Source organism: Myotis daubentonii, chromosome 13, assembly GCF_963259705.1.
Source record: "Myotis daubentonii chromosome 13, mMyoDau2.1, whole genome shotgun sequence".
In the NCBI taxonomy this organism is placed as follows: Eukaryota; Metazoa; Chordata; class Mammalia; order Chiroptera; family Vespertilionidae; genus Myotis; species Myotis daubentonii.
This window is the reverse complement of record NC_081852.1, coordinates 44,810,869-44,830,064: the sequence shown is the minus strand read 5'-3', so window position 1 is coordinate 44,830,064 and position 19,196 is coordinate 44,810,869.

Sequence of the window (19,196 nt, the reverse complement as noted above, 5' to 3'; positions counted from 1 at the left end):
ACGGAGCTCCCGAGGCCCATCCACTGGCTCATAACTTTGCCTTTACAGGTTATACAAGTCGCATTTGACTTAACTTGTTAATTTTGAACATAGACTAGGAAGACAGTGCTTTTTACATCCGTTTTCTAACTGAAGATTCATGTCACTTGCTGGAGACCGCAAAGCCGGTAAATGTGGAATCGGGCTCTAGAGTCTTCGTCGTGGACTCCGCTTCTCCAGTCTCCCCAGACCTTGAAGTTCTTTTCCTTTCCTCCTGGTTCTCACTTTCCATGGGCCGGAGATCATGGAGCCAGTACTTCGGAGTATCTGGGTTTTTCTTTGGGGCCTCTGGCTGGGTGCTTGGCTGGCAGGAGGGGGGAAGGGGGAGGGGGAGGGGGACATAGCGCCAGGATCCCGTTGCCCTGTGCTCTGTGGGCCGTGCAGCCACGACCCGCGCTCCGTAAACGGTTTATCTAAAGACAACTTCTGTTTCTCGTTCGCTGTCGGGAGGTGCCCTGCAGCCAGCAATGAAAAATGCGCCTTTTCCCGAGACTCTGGCGCTGGTGATTTATGTGGGAACCGTCCTCACCCGCGAGGCCTGGGCTGCTCAGACCGGCCTACGGGTGGAGGGTGGGGGCCGGCCTGGAAGAGAACCTGGTGCCCCGGTTTTTGCAGCGCCCACTTTAAGGGCGCCCTTCTGCACCCCTACCTCCAGGACATTCTACAGCGGCTTCCCAGGAAGCCGAGCTCTTTATCGCGGTTAAGTAAACACCATTATCCCAGGTCCATTAACACGGAGATTTTGGAGTTGTAAATAGATCTGGAGAGGGAGAAGAGCGGCCCCGCGAACTCCCTTGTAAAACGGTGAAGGTCCCCTAAGATTTATGGCCGCTGATTGGCCCCCCAACCTTCTAAGAAATCCCTGTCCTGACCAAAGCCAGAAGGTGGGGCATTCCCTCAGCCTAGAAATCCCGCCCTGGGTGTTAAGACTTCGAGGGTAGGGAGTCCCCAGAGCTCGGCTAGTCCAGTCATTAATTTTCTTTAAACCAGGAGCCCAGGAATGCTGATTTCTTTCCGGCTGTGGATATACAGATAAACTCTTAGCGGAGAGCCGTGTAGACGGTGCCAGGGGCCAGGGTGCTTGTGTTTCAGGCTCCTTCCCCATTTGTAAACTGGATAGTGCTTTCAGCAGCTACTTGGGAGTTTATAAAGCACAGGAGATCTGTAATGGGTGGGCACTGCCCAAACACCCTGTGACCTAGGGCCATCGTTCGGCCAGCCTGTGTGGCCTTGCTGTTGCTTCGCTTCCCAAAGGGAATGCTCACCTATTTTACTCTTGGGCCAGCCTATCTATGAAGTCAAATGAGGAGGGTGGTGCTGGCATTCAGAAGATTAGAGGGTCCTTGCTCTCCACCTCTCTGAGTGTCCATTTCAGATGAGTATCCAGTGACCTGTTCCAGGAAGTGTCTGCTCATGTGGAGTGTGGTTTTCTTACCCCATTCAAGTCAATATTTATAGTGATAAGACAGTGGCTTTTGAACTAGGAAAAGTGGCTCAGATTGATCAGAAAACAAAAGGCCATGCTCTCCGAGCCAAGGGAAGCTGAAGGAGGAGCCAGCCTCTCCTAACCTTTCCCAAGGTCACTTTCAGAAAAGTCTGTGCTGGGAAGCTGTTCCTTCTTCAGCCCAGAGAATTTAGTAACTTATGGGTGGACCTCCACCTGGCTGAAGGGTTGGCTCTGGGGGAGGGACAATAGAATAAAAACAAGGAGCAGAAGGGTGCCAGAAATTGTTTTTGATCCTGGCTCTATCTAGAGCAAGGACTTTTACCTCCCCCACCCCCACCCCCCCCACCCTGCCAAGACCTCTTCTCAGAATAATATTTTTATTTTTTCATATATTTTATTGATTTTTACAGAGAGAAAGGGAGAGGGATAGAGAGTTGGAAACATCGATGAGAGAGAAACATCGATCAGCTGCCGCCTGCATGCCTCCTACTGGGGATGTGCCCACAACCAAGGTACATGCCCTTGACCAGAATCAAACCTGGGACCCTTCAGTCCCCAGGCTGACGCTCTATCCACTGAGCCAAACCGGTTAGGGCAGAATAATATTTTTAAATGCATTAAAATACACACAATGGTATTGAAATGTAGTTATTGAAATCTTTAAAAAAGTTATATAGTCCTGGACAGTGTTGCTCAGTGGTTATAGTGCCGGCCTACACGCTGAAGGGTCTTGGGTTTGATTCCCAGTCAAGGGCATCTGCCTGGGTTGCAGGTGACCAATAAATGTGTTTCTCTCAAATAGATGTTTCTCTCTCTCCCCATCTTCTTCCCTTCCACTCTAATAATCAATGGAAAAAATATCCTTGAATGAAGATTAACAAAAAATTTTTTAAAATAAAAATGGTAGTATAGTAATATAAGTACTTCTTTTTATTATTTCACTTTTTAATTACTTTATTTATTTTAATATGTTTAATTTATTGTTTTTAAAGAGATGAAGGGTGAGGGATAGAGAGATAGAAACAATGATGAGAGAGAAACATCATGGATCAGCTCCCTCCTTCATACTCCCAAGCCCAAAACCCTGGCATGTGCCTGACCAGAAATTGAACCAGAGAGAAAAAGGGAGAGGGATGGAGAGAGAGAAACACCATGGGATTGAGCCCACAACCCAGGCATGTGCCCTGTCTGAGAATCCAACCAGTGTCCTCTTGGTTTCTGAGTCAATGCTCAACCACTGAGCTAAACTGGCTGGGCTGTTGTCTGCATTTAAAAGCGAATGAAATGCTAAATTACACTTAGAACTAATCAAAATAAAGATGTCCTTTTCCCTTTCAAATTCAAGGACCCCTGGATTCTATCCTCAGCTCCCTTAGAAATCCATAAACTGCAGGTTAAGAACCACTGGTCTAGATCACTTCATCTCAAAGAATGGTCTTTGGATCACCTGTATCAGAATTACCTAGGAGTGTTTGTTAGAAAATTCTAGGACCCCTTCTAAGATCTACTCTATAGGTGGACACAGAAAACTGCTTTTAACTGAATTATCCGAGGATTATTTTCACGTAAAGTGTGGGACTCCCTGCATCTGGACTTTACTGGTTAGCATCATCATTTTGGTTGGCTGCTTGAATGATTTGGAGATGTGGGAGGTGGAATGGAGAAGAGGAACTCTGGGCAGAAGCTCTTCCATGGAGACTACTTTGAGGTGGTGCACACGAACTTGGTGGGCACGGCAGGCTGGGGCCTGGGAGAACATCTTGGTAGGAAGCTGACATGGAACATTAAAAAAAAAAAAAAAAATATATATATATATATATATATATATATATATATATATATATATATATATCTTTATTGATTTCAGAGAGGAAGAGAGAGGGAAAGAGAGATAGAAACATCAATGATGTGAGAGAATCATTGATTGGCTGCCTCCTGCATGTCCCCTCCTGGGCATCAAGCCTGCAACCTAGGCATGTGCCCTTGACCAAAATCAAACCTGGGACCCTTCAGTCCGCAGGCTGACGCTCTATCCACTGAGCCAAACCAGCTAGGGCTGGCATGGGACATTTTGATGGAGGATTCCAACATGCTGGCAGAGGCTCTGGGAAAACTTCGGAAATTAACTCCCCCCACCTTGATCCTGTATTTCATATATAAAGAGAGAAACTTGCCAAAAGCCATATTGCTAGTGGCAGAGGTAGGTCTATAGTCCATTACAGTAAAATGCCAAGTTTAATCCTCACACTTGCTGGTGGTGAGGTCAAGGCATAACACATGGTCAGTGGCAAGCCATGTCACTGTGGTCCTATGTCAGCTTTCTGCACTGGCTTCCTTTTTGCTTTCAGGAGCTCCCAAGTGCTGAGCACCCGGGGAAATTTATAGAATTTTTCCATGTTGGCACCTTTAGAACTTGCATTCATTTACTCACTCACTCACTCACTCACTCACTCATTCACTCAGTGAATACCATCGATCACATCTTATGCTAGATGCTCTGAAAGATGCAGAAATGAGAAAAGAGGTGATTGCTACCCATGAGGAATTTTCAGTTACCTTCTCTCATCACTGTCAACCTTACGTAACCCTGATAAGCATCAGCCTCTTTTTGTCCCAGGCCTGATTTGATGCTTGTACCATCACCAAGGGCTAAAGAAGTCTTGTTGGAAGGGAGGAAAAGCTTGTAGCATGTTGATTGGTTGGGTACCTGTCTTTTCTATTTTACTAGCAAAAGGTAAGTAATTAGTTAGACCAAGAGCCTTGATGAACACCATTGTAATATTAAAGTGTTGAACAAAGTGGGGCTTTTCCAAATGTAAGAAATGTGCAGGATACACCCAACATGACAGGTAGGATGATTATGAAAGTGCTGGCCCCAGATCAAGCAAGTGATTATAATCGACTGCACAGTCAACACAGCTCTAACTAACAAATTTTCACCTGGCATGAGCTTCAACTCTAGCAGTACTATTTGTCTTTGTATTCATAAAAACTCATGCCTCGGGCAAATAATTGAGTTTGAATGTTCTCTTTAGTAAAATGAGTACAGCAATGCCTATTTCATACACTTGTTGGAGGGAGTAAGTAAAATCATGTATGATAAAAATGCTTTGTAAACTGTAAGTTACTATGCAACGCGAGTAGTTCTTATATGCTTTTGGAGCCAGATGGAGCCGAATTCCAAGCCTGACAATGAACCACTGACTTGCCATTTGTATGTTAGGTTCAGTTTTCTCATCCATAAAGTGATACTAATAATACCGAATTCGCTGGAACATGGTTCTAAGATTTAAATGAAATCATTGTATGTAAAAGAGTGCTCACCACATTGCATTGTAAGGCAGCTAACAGCCATTCCTAGGTTGTCGATTTTGGAATGGCAACAACTGTGCTCTATTTATCTTAGTGTCTTTAGAACATGGCAAAGAGTCCTGCACATAGTAGATTCTTTTTTAAAAAAAATATATTTTATTGATTTTTTACAGAGAGGAAGGAAGAGGGATAGGGACTTAGAAACATCGATGAGAGAGAAACATCGATCAGCTGCCTCCTGCACACTCCCCACTGGGGATCGAGCCTGCAACCAAGGTACATGCCCTTGACTGGAATCGAACCCGGGACCCTTGAGTCCACAGGCCGACGCTCTATCCACTGAGCCAAACCGGTCAGGGCACATAGTCGATTCTTAATTTTGGTTGAATGAATGATTAAGGAAGCTTTGTATATATGTCACAAAGCCTCGCATAAGATTTATTTACACAAAGTCCTTATTGGCCACACACAGCTACTCCTATGTTAATTCAACCTCAGTTTTACTCCAGTGGCCCACTGCGTTCACCCCTCTTCCTGGAGAAAGATGGGGTCATGATGAGACTCAGAGAGTCAGTAGCAGCATATGGCAACAACACATGGCTTAGGAGTAAGATACAAGCTTCTAAATTACCATCCATCCATCTACCCAGCCAGCCAATCAGCCAGCCAGCAACAAATGTTTATTGAGTTAGTACTGTGTACCAAGAACTGTTCTAGGTGTTGGGGACTCAATAATAACAAGGCAGACAAGATTTCAGCCATTAGTCCCTTTAGCCAGTGCAAAGAGTGACACCTAGAGTTTCTGTTTCTTTTCTTGTTTTCTTTTTGAGATGAGTGGATCTGAGAATCTGGAGCAAGTCCAGGAACTTGCTGCAGTGGCTGAGCCTGGATTGGAAAATCAAGCATAGCATAATCACATACAGTCATTAACAAGGACACAATTGACAGAGGGAGAAAGAGGAAGAGAGAGAGGGCAAGGGAGAGAAAAAAAATTGTTTTCTATTGCTGATGTAACAAATCCCATAAACTTAGTGATTTAAAACAAGACAAATTTATTATCTTACAGTTCTATAGGTCAGAAATCTGACATGGGTCTCACTGTGCTAAAATCAAAGTGTTAGCCGTTCTGGAAGCCCTAGAGGCAAATCCATTTCATTGCCTTTTCCAGCTTCTAGAGGCTGCCCACACCCCTTGGCTGTTAGTTCCCGACCTCCGACCTCCGTCTTCAAAGCTAGCAATGACAGGCTCAGTCCTTCTCAGCTGCTGTCCTGCTGGCTCTCTCTCTGACCCTTCTTCTGTAGTCAAGTCTCTCTGACCACAGCTTGGAGATGAAGGATTCATATGATTAGGTTGGTTCACCTGGGTAATCCGGGCTAATTTTCCCATGTCAAGGTCTGTACCCTTAATCACAGTGCAAATTTGCCACGTAAGGTAACAATTTCACAGGTCCCCAGGATTAGGGGATGGGCAATCTTTGGAGACCATCATTCTGCCTACGAGAGAAACATCTGCCTGGTGTCTTTCCCAGAAAAACGGACTTCCATCATTGAACAATTAGGAATGCAGCTATACAGTTCAACATTTTCTAGTAAGTTACATTTTACTTTTTGCTGCACTTTCAGCAGCTGCAGACATAATGTATGATACTCAGAGCACAAACCAGTGCTATTAACGTCCACCCCCTCTTCTCATCCAGGAACCCCCGCTGCACACAAGCTCTGTTTGAGTGTGTAGGAAATCAACTCCTTGTTAATTACACTTTATCTTTGTCATATTTCCCGGTTTCCATCTGATGCAAGATAAGGCCCAGGCAAAGCTGCGGGAGAGCGGACGTTTGTCATTGGTGCCACTGTTGTCTTTACCACTAAACATACTCTTCTGCTTAAAAGCACATACACACTGTCTGAGGATTTTTTTATACACACACAGAAAAAGACTGGAGGACAGTACTACAAAATGATAGTGTTTATTAGGTGGTAAAACTATGGATTTCTTTCTTATCTCTTATTTTATTTTATTACATTTTTTAATCCTCACCCGAGGATATGTTTTTTTTTTATCGATTCTTTTCTTTCCAAAACTAGCTTTCAAGACAGCTAGTTTTGTGATATGAAGCTGAGAGTTGGAGACCAGGATTTGGATTTTATATTTCATTTCTTCTGAGAAGGCAGCCTTGCCTGGAAGTGAGGAATACAAGACTCAGGTAGATCTGAGTTGGGAGTCCTAGTTCCTCCGTATGTAGCCTGGTTGACTCTGGGCAAGTGGCTCGGTTTCTTCAGGTGTAAAATGAACAAACTAAATAGTTTTTCTCTCATAGTGTTTCTGTGAGAATGAAACCACAGATGCATGCAACTGCTCACGCTGGTGCCTGGCACTTAATAGGCCCCCGATAAACATGAATTGTTGTTTTTAGAGCACAAACATTCCTTAATCCAGCCCTCAAAGCACATATCAAATCTATTAATGGGGACAGCAGGGGTGGTCATGTTACCAATTTCTGGATGTGGCAATTATGGACAAACAGAATGTGTTTCCATTTGAGAACCTTCAATTTGGGCGAAAGCCCATAAGTGACTTAATTATATAGACAAACACTACTGGTAATGCAGGATATGGAAGCAAAGAATAAAAAAAGTCTTTCAAATTTATTTACTTATTACTTATGGAGCACTTAGTATTTTCCGGGGCCTCCAGACACAGGTCTCTGTCCCCCAAAATTTACAGTGCGCCAGGGGAGAAAAGAAACAAGCACAAATAGCTATAAACAGAGGCAGACTAGCTAGCAAGTACCTTTTAGGTTGAAGAAGGAGGCTTCCCGGGATGGTGGACAGGCTTCCTGGAGGTGGTGGGATTTGAGCTGGGCCTTGAAGGAGGGTGGAATTTTAACAGGGTGAATGGTGGTGGGAGGAAATTCTGGATTAACCTGAAAGTATTTTAAGATACAAGCTTCCACCACCAGCGCAAAGATTCAATCTGTCATTATCAGGAGCTATATGCTCTTTGAAACGGGGAAGGGTTTCCATGCACTATGACAATGATTCTTAAAATGATAAATAGGCAAAATATTGAAGAACATAAGATGCTTATGTTAAATAGTCTCTCAAGAAAGGTATATGTCAAAAATGTACTCACAGTGTAGTCTCAATGATGTAAAACATGATTCCACCCAGCAATGACCAAGTAACAATTTGATAGGCATTTGCTGTTCGTGGTATAATTTATTTTCTTTTTCTCCTTTTTTGGGGTATAAATATGGTAATATATTACATATATTGCCCCTTAACTCACTTTTCAAAATTAATAACATATGATGAACATTTTCTATATTATTAATTACTTTTCTGTCTATAACATATTAAAATCCTTAAAAATTTGAACCATGTCAAAGTAGATAATGAACATTCATATACACACAATCTAAATTTAAAAATTAACATTTTCTCTCTTATTTCCTTGATTTCTTTTTCTTTGTTGAGTATTTTAAGATAATGATATTTTACCCTATATACATTTTTTCCCCAGATTTTAGTAAAACCACTCTTTCTCAATTCTCTTCTTAATCTGATATTATTACAAGTGATTATATATATAAAATAATGTGGTGCTATATGTATAATTATATACAAAACTACATGATAGAATTACAGGGCATCCCTGAGGCAAAATAATAGAAACAAGCTAGCTCCTTGTTCTTTTTCTAGGGACCCAACACAACCATTTACATAAAGTTATTGGGAATCCTTAAAAATGATAAATATTGAAGATAATGTAAGTCTTTTAAAAATATCTCTTTAAAACAATGTTAGCTATGAGGTAGCTAGGGAAGACATTAATGTTCCATTTTACAGTCCAGAAAAACAAGGTTCTATGAGGTTAAGAACTTGCTATAGGCCACACTCTAAAGAACAGAGGTGGGATTCTAACTCACCTTCTTACTTCACAACCAAATATTACTCCTCCCAGGAGTTTTGCATCTTAAAAGAGGGCTGCAGGAGAGGATGGTATTTTATACACAGTGATGAATTGGTGGTGTGGGATTCTGTGCTTTTGAGAAAGATATTTGGGAAAGAATTATCTTTGCATAGACCAGTCCCTGCTTCCTTCACCTGGAATTGGAGGTGAGCACATGAGGGCCTGCTTTGGGGGAGGAAGCATTTGGGGAGCTTTTGCCAAGGGATAACTAAAAGAATTTGTGAATTTTCTGGACACTGGGAAAGAAGAAGAGGCATCAGAGAAGATGCCAAGACTTGAGCTTGGTTGAAAGGAATCTGTATGGCTGTAGAGTTAGGGATCATTGAAGTAATGGTAGGTAGAGCCCATGGCAGGAGATGGACGGAGACAGGGAGAGTAGAGAGGAGCAGCTCTGTGACCTTTGACAACTTACTTAACATTTCTGTACCTTAGTTTCCTCATCTGTAAAATGGGGCAAATGGTAGCTACTTGATAGGATGATGGAGAAAATTAAGTGAGGTGCTGAGAATAGTGCCTGGCACATGGTACATAGTAAGTACTCAACAAGTGGTATCTCTTTTAAAGCCATTGATGGGAATTCCAGGTGCACCGCCAGAGGCGATGGAGCATATACTTGGGGGTGGGTCATGATGACCCTTCAAATCCCCCCTTAGCCATCTCCACTTTGTTTACAAGGAGCCAGGACATTTCACTACATCTCCCCTGGCTCTTCATAGGGTCTCTGTTCTAGCCTACTCCTGAGCACTGCACACTCAGAGCCCCGCTCTGGTGCCGACCTTATCAAGAATTTCCATCACACCCGCTGGGTCATCGGAAAGGCTTGCTCACTGTGCAGGCCAGCCAGTTTCCAGGCAACTTATCAGTGGGCTGGAACTGGGGTGTGTGTGACCCTCAGCTGCTCCCAGGGCTTTCCCCTTCCTTCTCCCCACCCTGGGTTCACCTCTGGAATTGGACCAGTTCTCCACAATCGCAGCCAGGGTGACAGCAAGGTGTGATGGATGGACAAGGAGCTGCGGAGTGGCAGGGCGCTTGGTCGGGAACCCAAGGCTGTGTTTATGAGAAGGAAGAGGCTGTTTCCTGGAGCAAGCATAATGCAGCTCTAAAAAAGGCAGGGGAAATACATCATGCGAGGGAGCGTAACCCTGGGAGGGCCACTGGGAATCCGCGTACCAGAGAAGCCCTGGCAGGTCAAGGTGCCTCTGACAAGGCCTTTTTTTATAGGCCATTTGCGTGAGGGTTTGCTGCTGTTCCCTGCAGAGCTGACAGCCACTCAAGGTCTCAGTGGGGAGGTTGGAAGCTAATCTTAGCTGTCGCTTTCCAGACCTTCTCCACTGGCCCTGCTGATGCGTTTAGAAAAGAAACAACAAACTCTATTGTTTTAAAAACTGCAAAAATGACAATTTTAGCTGTTGATTCTTGCATGACTGTAAATAGATTGGGAGTGTCAGCTCTTTGCCTCCTTCCAGACCCAAGGCAAAGGAAAGTTTAACTGGATTCCCCCAGTGGTCAAGACAGGTCCAAAAATGCGTTTTTCCCAAAGAGTGTGAATATCTCTGTTTATCCCCAAGGATTCTTGTTCCTCTCACTTCCATGAAGATCCCGCTGGGCTGTAAAGGAGACTCATGACATAATGAGTTCTCTGTATTATTTCCCTACAGCTATGGTAACAAACTATAGTGGCTTCAAACAACAGAAATGTATTCTCTTAGCTTCTCTGGAAACCAGAAGTCCAAACTGAGTCTTATAGGGTTTAAATCAAGATTCTGTAGGGCTGGTTCCTCCTGCAGGTTCTAGAGGAGAATCTGCTCCTTGCCTCTTCCAGTTCTGTTGGTTCACAGCATTTCTTGGCTTGTAGCCCCCACCCCCAACCCCTGGTGATCACCGTTCTGCTTTCTGTTTCTATGATTTTAGCTGAAATCATATAATACCTTTGGGTGAATAGGTTTACTGGGTAGTTTTTATAATAGAAAGAAATCCATGAACTTGAAGGGTTAAGAAAGATAAAGTTGAGATACAAGGGTCAGAATTCATGTAGGGGATGGGGAATGAGGAATACAATGACCTAGCTCTGTCCTGAGAATACCAGGTCATGGAGGGAGAGAGGAAGGGAGGTAGGCAGAGAGACAGAGATGACAAATGAGAACTGGAGTGTTTGGAGCCCACTGAGTCAAGTTTGCTTCAACGTTGCCAAGCTGGAAGTGTGAAAATAGATGAACAGTCAGGCATTAGAACTGACACTTTACTGGAAAGTAAGGTGGAGAGAAGAGATGATAAAAGGGACTCATTCCATCAGATTTTTCAGCCCAATAAAATCCCAGACCTTCCTCACAATCTGTTACTTTAAAAAGCATTTATTAAGATCTTACTGTGGGCTCAGGGCTTTTCAAAGAGCTGCCACTGGAGAGGCTCCTGCCATCATGAATACAATCATGAAGTAACGCCCGGGTTACAAACCTGATTACAAACCCAGGGCCCTAATTCTAGAAGCAGTATTTTTTTTTCCAGCAAACCATTTTAAAAATTCAATTCGATTCAATTCATTTTTTTTTTTTTTTTAGCGTAAGTATGCCTTGTCCAGTTCACCACACTTCTCACATTTTATTTTTGGCATATTCTCAACTTCCTTCATTACTTATTCAGCTCTTAAAGGTCTCGAAGTTTGCAACCTTTGGGACAGGCCTTTTGCCATGTGATAGAGGTTGCCAAACTTTCAGAATGAAAGCTGGCAAGGAAAACTATGCTTACAACCTTCTTGGTAACTCTAGAAGGTCATACACCTGATCTTTCAGCCTCATTTGTCCACTAAGTGTACCACATTAGAAGTCCCATATGTCATAAATTTTACTGCCACAAATTATAGGGTCAGATCATTTCCCCATTTGTCTTCCACCTTTGGCTCTTCTGGGGGGCTGGAGGCTGTTTCTCCTTCGTAATTGGAAATGTTTATCTCTATGGCTTTTAATGGGTGAGCAAGATTAACCTTTAGCCTCCTCGGGTACATAATTGTGTGGCACAAAGAGTAGTTTGGGCCAAGAATCATTGAGTGCTAGCAGGACCTGAGGAGCCAACATTATAACAGGTGATTCTAACGAAAGTGATACGATGTCAGAGCTACAAGAGATCTTAGATTACTCATTCATTCAACAAATATTTACTGGATGCTAGCATTTTCCTAGGTGCTGGGGTCACAGCAATAGATACAAAGTCCCTGCCCTCATGAAACTTATGTGTAATAATGCAGCTACTCAGAAATCATGTCTGTAGTCCAGTTATTATATAGATAACTAGAGGTTTGGTGCACGAATTCGTGCACCAGTGGGGTTCCTCGGCCTGGCCTGTGGGATTGGGCTGAAACTGGCTCTCCAACATCCCCGGAGGGGTCCCAGATTGTGAGAGGGCGCAGGCCAGGCTGAGGGACCCCATTGGTGCACGATTGGGGCCAGGAAGAGATGTGGGAGGTTGACCAGCCGGGGAGGGACTGTGGGAGGGCTCCAGGGCATGTCCAGCCCATCTCCCTTAGTCCTGATCAGCTAGACCCCAGCAACAAGGTAACCTACCAGTCGGAGCGTCTGCCCTCTGGTGGTCAGTGCACGTTATAGCAAGCAGTTGAGTGGCCTTCGCATATCATTAGCATATTATGCTTTGATTGGTTGAACAAACAACAGGATGACCAGACACTTAGCATAGCAGGCTTTTATTATATAGGAAAGATGAAATCAGGATCAGAGCAAGCATATGAATTGTCTAAGGTCATATGGTTTGTTAGTGACAAAACCATGACTGCAAATAAGGTTTAACACTCGTTCCCAGGCTTTTTCTACTTCCTACCTCCACACCTTTCTAAATGGTTTTTATCTGCCTTCATCTTCCACAATGATCCTTCCCAGCCATCCTTCTACTGAAGTTGGCCTTACTGAGGTCCTCTGAGCTTATCAATTGATTCCCCCAATGGTCAATGGGGGAATTATATTATTACACCTACAGGATTGAGCAAATCATCCCATATTTATGGAGCAACTTCCCTTCTTTATTGCCACACTATGTTCCTTCTTCACTGTAAATTACATACAAAGGCTTCACCCCCTAATGTAATTATTATTTTTCTGTTTAAAATATGTTTTTTATTGATTTTTTTAGAGAGAGAGGGAGAGGGATAGAGAGATAGAAACATCAGTGAGAGAGAAACATCAATAATTGGCTATCTCCTGCATGCCTTCTACTGGGGATCGAGACTGAAACCCAGGCATGTGCCTTGACCAGAATCAAACCAGTGACCTCTTAGTTCATGGGTGGACACTCAACCACAGAGCCAAGCCAGATGGGCTAATTATTATATTTCTATAAATGGGTTAAACCTTTTTTAAATGGGTCATTCCCACAGAAGAGTCCTTACTATATGATTCCATATATATGAAATTCTTGGAAAAGGAAATTTTATTTATATGGAATTCTAGAAAGTTGTAGGAAAGAGAATAGTTATCTAGTGTTAGGGGTAGGAATGTACCCCAAAGGAGTACAACAGAACTTTTTGCGGTGATGATTATGTTCTATCTCTTTAATGTGTTGGTGATTACGTGGGTGTATACATTTATCAGACTCATCAAACCATATACTTAAGATAGATATGTTTTATTGTTTGTAGATTACATATCAATAAAGACTTTTTTTTTGAAAGAGGGACTTTTTGAAAGAAGCTTGCCTCTTTACACAGAGGCAGGTAAACACTGCCTCAGTAGAGAGTTGGGGCTTAAAAATGCAATAACTTAACTAGCATGGGTGATTCTACCCAGAGCGGAAGTGAGACTAGAGAGTTGAATCTGCTCTTCACTCATTTGGTCTCATTTGCTGTGTGCCTGTTGCAATGTAAGCATTTTGCTGCAGTGAGTGTGAGCCTAGTGTTTAAAGATACTATATATGACTAGACTGAATTATGGAGATGTCTTTAGAGAGGCACATGAGAGTATAGGCACATCATTTTACTTTGTGGCTAATTTAAGGACTTTTCAGGCATAATTTTTTAAGCATACATGATTTTCACCATATAAGCTCAGTTTAAAACTTAACTATCTGCTTTGTTTCTTCTGGCCAGAACTGCCATCTTCCAGTAACTCACCCAATGACCAACACAAGGGAAAGAGAAGAAGCATCCATTACATGTTCTCAAAGCCTTTCAGAAACATGAAGTTGTTTTTCTGGCCTCATACATGCAAGTCTACAAGAAAGGTGATACTGTCCAAATCAAGGGAATGGGCACTCTTGAAGGAGGAATGCCCCACAAATGTTCTCATGGTGAAGCTGGAGGGGTCTACAGTTACCCAGCATGTTGTTGGCATTGTTGTAAACAAACAAGTTAAGGGCAAGATTCCTTTTTCTTTTCGTTTTTTCCCTATTAAGTTAAGGACAAGATTCTAGCCAGGAGAATTAATGTACTTACTGAACATATTAATCATCCTAAGAGCTGAAATAGCTTTCTAAAACGTGTGAAGGAAAATGATCAGAAAGAGAGGAATGCTAAAAAGAAGGGCACCTAGATTCAACTGAAGCTCCACCCAGAGAAGCACACTCTGTGAGAATCGGTGGAAAGGAGCCTGAGCTGCTGGGACCTATTCTCTATGAATTCATTGCATACGAGGTATTAAAAAGAAACCAAATACACCCTGGCTGGTGCGGCTCAGTTGGTTGGGAGTCATCCCATCCACAGAAAGGTCACTGGTTCAATTCCCAGTCAGGCACATGCCTGGATTTCAGGCTCAGTCATGGGTAGGGGGCATGCAGGAGATGGCTGATGGATCTTTCCCTCTCACATCAATATTTCTCTCTCTCCCTCCCTCTCCCTTCCTCTCTCTAAAAAAATTAATAAAAATATATATTTTTTTAAAAAATAAAAGACCTCTGTACTGTAAAAAACAAAACAAAACAAAAAAACCCCAACAACAAAACAACACCACACACACATAACAAGAAAACAAAACAAAACAAAAAGCCCCTTAACTATCCCATAAAAAAATCAACTCTATTACTTGTTCTCAGCATGTTTGGGGGAAGAGAACAGAAGCTGAATTATAGCCTTGGCCGGGCCACCTAGTTGGTTAGAATGTCGTCCCGATATGCCAAGATTTCAGTCCCATCCCTGGTTAGGCCACATACAAGATTCAACCAATGAACTCATAAATAAGTGGAATAACAAACTGATGTTCCTCTCCCTCTCCCTCCCCCTCCCTCTCTCAAAAAAAATGAAAAACAAAAACTGAATTCTAGGTTCATAGCAGTTGAATCCCCCTCCCCCTGAGGAATTTGACAGAATATTTTCCTGGGGTCTGGAATCAGTTTATCAACCTGCAAATAAGCCTGGTCCTTCCTGTGTCCTGATATGGATATCTGTGTGTGTGTGTGTGTGTGTGTGTGTGTGTGTGTGTGTGTGTGTGTCTGTGCCTACTGTTGGTGGCCTTACCTTTTCTATTAACTTGGAATCACCTCCAAACTCCTGGAAGTGAGAAGTTATGTTAATTTTTACAATAATATGAGTATGTACCAAGGTCTCTGTGGTTACTTGATAAATACTGTGGATCACTTGATTCCCTCTGCTTTTCTAAACTCAAATTGTAATTGCAATTTAATATTTGAAGAGCTCAGTTAAACATCCTTGACGTGCAAGTCTCTCTATGGAAGCACCACAGAGCTGGTGCTACAATCCCAGGGGACATGTGCAATAACTAGTTCACTAAAGTTATCTAGTCTTTCTCCAGCCTCACCCTACCTTTGGGTGATGGACATACTATTTTCGGGAGTGACACATATAGGCCTAATTCTAATTATACCTTAGATTTGCTCAGCACTTGATACATTTCATGGTTCTTTCACATATACTATCCTCATAAGCCCGAGAGGTGTATTGAACAGACATTAGTATCCCCATTTCATCAATGAAAAGCCAAGTCTCTGAGAGGAGGTGAGATTTGCCTGAGGTCATGTGGTGAATTAGCAGCAGAATTGGAACAATGGCCATGGACAATTAACAAGAATAAAAGGATTCATCAGACAATATCTGAGGAAGACAACCACTATTTATTGAGTAGCTACTATGTGCCATGTATCCAAGAGGTGCTTTATGTATATTACCACATCCACGGTCATAGAAAATGTATGGGATTGTGGTTACATGGGGGAATTATTTTTTATCTTCTTTTACAGAAAAGGAAATCAGGAGTCCAAAAGGATAAATAATTTGCTCAAAGTACTGGAAGGAAATCCATTCACTACCCCTTTTATAAGAATACTAGGGGCCCGGTGCACGAAATTTGTGCACTGGGTGTGTGTGTGGGGGGGCGGAGGAGTGTCCCTCAGCCCAGCCTGCCCCCTCTCACATACTGGGAGCCCTCAGGCGTTGACCCCTCATTTCCCCCCATCACTGGGGACCCTCATTTCCCCCCATCACTGGTTCTGCCCCCAGCCCAGGCCTGATGCCTCGGCCAGAGGCATAGACCCCCATCACCCTCCGATCGCCTGATCGGCCCCTTGCCCAGGCCTGATGCCTCCGCCGGAGGTGTCAGGCTTGGACAGGGGACCCCCATCTCCCCCTGATCACTGGCTCTGGCCCCCGCCCAGGCCTGAGGCCTCTGGCCCAGGAATCATGCCTGGACAGGGGACCCCCATCTCCCTCTGATCGCTTGCTCCACCCCCCGCCCAAGCCTGACGCCTCTGACCCAGGCTTCAGGCCTGGGCAAGGGGACCATCATATCCCCCCAATCCCTGGCTCCGCCCCCCACCCAGGCCTGATGCCTCGGCCAGAGGAGTTGACCCTCATCACCCTCCGATCACCAATCACCGGATCAGCCCCTTGACCAGGCCTGAGGCCCCTGGCAGAGGTGTCAGGCCTGGGCAGGGGACCCCCAGCTCCCCGTGGTTGCAGGCTCCGCCCCTGCCCAGGCCTAACACCTCTGGCCTAGGCGTCCGGCCCGGGCAGCGGGGACCTGCAGCTGCAGCGGCCCCGCAATCATGGGCTTCGCTTTAGGCCCAGGCAAGGGACCCCTAGCTCCCGGGACTGCCAGCTTCGACTGTGCCCAGCTCCCATCGCTGGCTCCACCCCTACTTCCTGCTATCACTGGCCAGGGCGGCAAAGGCACCTGATTCTCCGATCATGGCTGGGGGGCAGGGCAAAGGCGGCCCCAGGGCCGCCTTTGCCCTGCCCCCCAGCTCTTAGCTCCCCCCTGGGTTTCTGATCACTGTCAGTGGCAGGGGGCTTCTTCCTGCTTTCCCTTTCGCCTCCCTGCATTGTGCCTACATATGCAAATTAACCACCATCTTGTTGGCAGTTAACTGCCAATCTTAGTTGGCAGTTAACTGCCAATCTTAGTTGGCAGTTAATTTGCATATAGCCCTGATTAGCCAATGAAAAGGGTATCGTCGTACGCCAATTACCATTTTTCTCTTTTATTAGATAGGATTCCAGAATGTATAGATGACCAAGCCCCAGTCTTTCCTTAACTTCAGCTTCCATCTCTACTCCCATCTCTTTAGCCTCTACCCTCATTATCTATCTTCATTTTCACTTTATCCTCAACTTTATCCTCAATCTCAACCTTATTCTCAGTCATAACTTCATCTTCTTCTCCCCATGATCAGGGAGAATCAGTTTCAATAAACAGTAGTTGATGATAAGGAATTTCGTGTTTCCTGAGTAACTCCACCTAGTCTCCGACTTGCCAGCACAATTTCTGACATACCATCTTTCTCACGCTAGCCTGTAGATAATTGTTTTCAAATATTTCTGTTGAATAAGTTCATGTATTGTTCTCTCCAATAATTTGTAAGCTCCCTCAGGATAGGAATTATGGCTATACTTTGCTCTTTAGACTCAGGAGCTAGCATAGTTATTTTTGGACTGTGGAAAGTTAATAGATGTTTGTTCCCAGTGATGACATGATTACACTCACATTGGATACACAGGATTTCTTTACTAATAATTTTCATTTTCTTTTTGTGTTGGAGCCAGAAGTTCATCACCTTTTCTTATTTTTTATGATACGTTATAATTATTATTACTATTATCATTAGGTTTTACTCAGTGTATTAATTTAACAAACATTTATTGAGCTAAGTAACAGGAATATAAAGAACAAGACACAATTTCTGACTTTAGGTCTTGAGGCATGAACTGAGTTTTTCTCATTTTGAAAGCATTATATTTATTTGGCTTTGCAGTTGTTTTGCAAGCAGTAATTTGACTAGAAAGAATAGCCATAGTTTTTGTGAAAAACTGTCAAATTATTCTTGTAGGACTAGAATAAAGCAACTTTGGAGGTCTTCCTATATGATTCCTTTTTTTAAAATTGGAGAGAGAGATAGAGAGATAGAGAGACATTGATGTGAGAGAGACACATTGATCAGTTGCCTCCTGCACGTACCCAACCAGGGATCAAACCCACAACCTAGGTATGTGCCCTGACCAGGAATGGAACCGAGACTGGTGCAAGGGACAATGCTCCAACCAACTGAGCCACACTGGCCAGAGCACATAATTCTTTTCAAATGGTCTTTAGTCACAATGTGGTTGAATTTACTCTAACATGTATTATGCCCGCATTTCTCTAGCATTCAACCAGACTCTTCCAGAGATTTTCTTTTCATGAGGAGGAAGCTTAGGTTAAATAAAAGGACGCCCCTCCCCCAATTAGTAAGATGCCAATGAAACGTTAGGAACAACTACAAGAAAAAAAGAAAGATCCTTTCATGAGTCATGGTCCTTACCCTGTAAGGGGATTTATTTACTACTGTGGAATACCCCCATCTAAAAATAGGTCATGATCAGGGAGAATGACAGACTGGAGCTGTGGGATTCTAGCCAGATTGAATCTTGGTGAAGGACTGTCTAGAGACACATGCTGCCCTTTATTCTCAGTGTGCTAATTTAGCACTAGGGTAGATCACTGTAAGAAAAAGAGAGGTACAGGGTTCCCTTCCTAGAACCTTTTAATTATGATTGATGCTTTGTTGCATCTTTTTGAAGACACCCAACTGGATAAATATAATTTTGTTTTTGAGAGCATAAAGAATAAATTTCAAAGTGTCCCTTTCCCAATATAGCATTTGCCAATGTAACTTATTATATTATTACGAGAGGCCCGGTGCACGAAGATTCGTGCACTGGGAGTGGGTCCCTCAGCCCGACCTCCACCCTTTCCAATCTGGGAGCCCTCAGGGGATCCCTCTCTAATCCAGGAGTTTCTGTCTGTCTTTGCAATCTTATGAGCAAATTGTCTGAGACCCCCCAACCCAGTTTGGTTTGTTGCTCACAGAATAATAGAGGCATTTTTTCCCCTTTGCTTCATTGGTGGAGATTTCCTGGAAGTTTTAGGATATTTTCCCTTTAATTTTTCCTAGACACTCTGATTTTACTTATGTCTCTCACCTTTGCTTTCCCTCCATC